The sequence below is a fragment of the Callorhinus ursinus genome, unplaced genomic scaffold (genome assembly GCF_003265705.2).
Source record: "Callorhinus ursinus isolate GAN/ISIS: 27379988/994484 unplaced genomic scaffold, GSC_fseal_2.0 scaffold8, whole genome shotgun sequence".
Classification (NCBI taxonomy): domain Eukaryota; kingdom Metazoa; phylum Chordata; class Mammalia; order Carnivora; family Otariidae; genus Callorhinus; species Callorhinus ursinus.
The window spans coordinates 701485-705852 of NW_027397070.1; the positions used below are offsets into that span (position 1 = coordinate 701485).

A 4368-nucleotide genomic window follows, 5' to 3' on the forward strand; every position below is an offset into this window, starting at 1 on the left:
GATATGTTTAAACCCACTGGTATTCTTAAAAATGCATAGAAATAACTTAAAAAAACCATTAGGGAGTTGTAGGGATAACTTAACAGCAATTTAAAGACAGAATTTGAGCAGGATGCTGTGAAATAAACATACACTAGTGGGAGAGTAACTTTGTAAGCTATTTTGGAAAGTAATTAAAAAACATGACTTGAAATCTAAAAACAGATTAATTTCCTTGTAAAATCTGTCTTCAGGAAAACCCTCCATGCATATGAAAATAATTATGCACAAAGATAGTTGGGAAGTTATTTATATTACCCCAGAATTGAAAACGAAAATGTCTAATCTTAAAGGGAAGGGCTTGGGGTGCCTGTGTGGCTCAGTCTGTTAAGCGTCTGACTCTTGCTTTCTGCTCAGGTCATGATCTCAGGGTCCTGGGATCGAGCCTTGTGTTGGGCTTCCTGCTCAGCGAGGAGTCTGCCTGTGGATTCTCTCTTTCCCCCTCCCTCTGCTCCTCCCCCTGCTCTCTCTCTCTCTCTCTCAAATAAATAAATAAAAAACCTTAAAAAAAAGGGGGGAAGGAATGAAACGAGAAGGAAGGAGAGAAAATGGCGTCCACGGATTACAGTACCTACAGCCAAGCGGCAGCCCGGCAGGGCTACAGTGCGTACACTGCCCAACCCACTCAAGGATATGCACAGACCACCCAGGCATATGGGCAGCAAAGTTATGGAACCTATGGACAGCCCACTGATGTCAGCTATACCCACGCTCAGACCACTGCGACCTATGGGCAGACCGCCTATGCAACTTCTTATGGACAGCCTCCCGCCGGTTATACTACTCCAGCTGCCCCCCAGGCATACAGTCAGCCTGTCCAGGGGTACGGCACTGGTGCTTACGATACCACCACTGCTACGGTCACTACCACCCAGGCCTCCTATGCAGCTCAGTCTGCTTATGGCACTCAGCCTGCTTACCCTGCCTATGGGCAGCAGCCGGCAGCCACCGCACCTGCAAGACCGCAGGATGGTAACAAACCCGCTGAGACTAGTCAACCTCAACCTAGCACAGGGGGTTACAACCAGCCCAGCCTAGGATATGGACAGAGTAACTACAGTTATCCCCAGGTACCTGGGAGCTACCCCATGCAGCCAGTCCCAGCACCACCGTCTTATCCTCCTACCAGCTACTCCTCTGCACAGCCGACTAGTTATGATCAGAGCAGATACTCTCAGCAGAACACCTATGGGCAGCCGAGCAGCTATGGTCAACAAAGCAGCTATGGGCAGCAGCCACCCACTAGTTATCCCCCCAAACTGGATCCTACAGCCAGGCTCCAAGTCAATATAGCCAACAGAGCAGCAGCTACGGGCAGCAGAGTTCATTCTGACAGGACCACCCCAGTAGCATGGGTGTTTATGGGCAGGAGTCTGGAGGAGTTTCCGGACCAGGAGAGAACCGGAGCATGAGTGGCCCTGATAACCGGGGCAGGGGAAGAGGGGGATTTGATCGTGGAGGCATGAGCAGAGGTGGGCGGGGAGGAGGACGCGGTGGAATGGGCGCTGGAGAGCGAGGTGGCTTCAATAAGCCTGGTGGACCCATGGACGAAGGACCAGATCTTGATCTAGGCCCACCTGTAGATCCAGATGAAGACTCTGACAACAGTGCAATTTATGTGCAAGGCTTAAATGACAATGTGACTCTAGATGATCTGGCAGACTTCTTTAAGCAGTGTGGAGTTGTTAAGATGAACAAGAGAACCGGACAACCCATGATCCATATCTACTTGGACAAGGAAACAGGAAAGCCCAAAGGTGATGCTACAGTGTCCTATGAAGACCCACCAACTGCCAAGGCTGCCGTGGAGTGGTTTGATGGGAAAGATTTTCAAGGGAGCAAACTTAAGGTTTCTCTTGCTCGGAAGAAGCCTCCAATGAACAGCATGCGGGGTGGTATGCCTCCCCGTGAGGGCAGAGGGATGCCGCCGCCACTTCGTGGAGGTCCAGGCGGCCCAGGAGGTCCTGGGGGCCCCATGGGTCGCATGGGAGGCCGTGGAGGAGACAGAGGTGGCTTTCCCCCAAGAGGGCCCCGGGGTTCCCGAGGGAACCCATCCGGAGGAGGAAATGTCCAGCACCGAGCTGGAGACTGGCAGTGCCCCAATCCGGGGTGTGGAAACCAGAACTTCGCCTGGAGAACAGAATTCAACCAGTGTAAGGCCCCGAAGCCTGAAGGCTTCCTTCCACCACCCTTTCCACCCCCGGGTGGTGACCGTGGCAGAGGCGGCCCTGGTGGCATGCGCGGCGGAAGAGGCGGCCTCATGGACCGCGGTGGTCCCGGTGGGATGTTCAGAGGTGGCCGTGGTGGAGACAGAGGGGGCTTCCGTGGTGGCCGCGGCATGGACCGAGGTGGCTTTGGTGGAGGAAGACGGGGCGGCCCTGGTGGGCCCCCTGGACCTTTGATGGTACAGATGGGAGGAAGAAGAGGCGGGCGCGGAGGACCTGGAAAAATGGATAAAGGCGAGCACCGTCAGGAACGCAGAGACCGGCCCTACTAGACGCAGAGACCCCGCAGAGCTGCATTGACTACCAGATTTATTTTTTAAACCAGAAAATGTTTTAAATTTATAATTCCATATTTATAATGTTGGCCACAACATTATGATTATTCCTTGTCTGTACTTTAGTATTTTTCACCATTTGTGAAGAAACATTAAAACAAGTTAAATGGTAAAAAAAAAAGGGGGGGGAAGGGCTTAGTCACCCAAATGGAATATTATATAGCAAATAAATGGTATTTATAAAGAGACTCTATAATGGTTATCAAGATATGAACTGGTGTGATTGCTACTTAATATTGCTATGTAGGGAAAATAGGAACAGCACAAAGGTTGGAAAGTAATACACCAAGATATTGATAATGTATATCCTTGCTTAACAAGCTAAGTAGTGATTTTGCTCTTTTCATTCTCTTTTCTAAAATATAGGTCTTAGTTGATTTAAGGTATCTCTAATCCATCATTTTCTGCAAATTCTCTAAAATCCCTCCTAGCTTTGAAGCTCAGTGAGCCCTGGTTCAGTCACTATGGGTCACAATGAGAGGGTATTGTATCCCTTTTCTTAGAGTGATAGTTCCCATTTACTGCGTTCTTACTGTGCATGACGTGCGTACAAAGTGTTTTATGTATATTAGTCAATCCATGTCTCCTCATAACATCCTGATGATATTTCTGTTTTACACACAAAGAAATTGGTACTTGAAGACATTAAGTAGCTTGCCCAAGCTCAGGCAGAGATTAAATGCAAGAGTGAGTTTCAGAGCCCGGACAGCTTGAGACTGGAACACACTCCACAATGTCTATCAACCTCTCTCTCCAAATTACTCTGGTGGACAAGCAGCCAGGTTAAATGTATAGAATTTTTATAATATTACTTACCTGCTGAAAAGCCTCTGTAGGTTTTTTTTTTTTTGCTAATAAATAACCTATAAACAAATTCAAGCATTCAAAATCTTTTGCTTTCTAGACCCAAACTCTCCTTCCAGCTTTATTTCTCAGCATACCCTAGCCCATTCTCTGCTTTCTTCCTTCCATGCATTCATTTTCCTGTCTGTCTGTCCATCTATCCATCCCTCTTTCATTTAGGCCACAGGATGGCCTAAATGTATTTGAGGAAGTGACAATACACCCACCTTGGCATTAATGAAGTAGGAAAGATATTCTGATATATGCAATCAGAGGACTGTTGTATTTTAAAAAATAATTGACCTTTCAGGGAGCATGGTTTTGCATGAACTGGGAGACTTCCCTGATTTGAGTTTCTGTTGGATTTAAAGTGAGTATTTATTACACTATCTCAACAAGATCAAGAAGAAAGACCTTTTGAAGTCAAAGTGATAATTTTCTTGCCTGTGGGAAGGCCAGGAGGAGTGAAGAGAGGAGGTTCACTGCCTGGATCTGAGCAAGTTCCCTAGAATTCAGCCATGCACTCTCCTGTGCTTTACATTAATCTACGGCTGGTGACATCCTCCGGCAACCGTTAGAAACAACAGTATAGTTTGGGTGGTGGAATGGAGACCTTGGGAAACGTGATCATTTGTCCTGTATCAAACCTTAATACTGCAAATTCCCTTTTCTGGACTGAGGCAAGCATTCATCTAGTCCTGCTACTTAAATTAGAGGCATCAACATGGCCAGGAAGCTTGTTAGAAATATAGACTATCCAGTCCCACTGGAGACCTAACTGTTGGGGCCACGGGCTGGCTGCCCCAAGGTGGGCTACTTTGGCATGAAGATTATTTTGAGTTAAAAAGCAATCAAAAACCAGCAGATTCAGGAAAAGCTCTTTACCTCTCCCCAACCCCGCCCCCCAACAACTGCCTAAAAAGAAT

General features: G+C 47.6%; 1 pseudogene; it reads left to right on the forward strand.

Annotated features, from left to right (window-relative positions):
- Positions 1–582: 582 nt before the first annotated feature.
- LOC112822595 (RNA-binding protein EWS pseudogene) lies at positions 583–2706 on the forward strand (annotated as a pseudogene).
- Positions 2707–4368: the final 1662 nt, after the last annotated feature.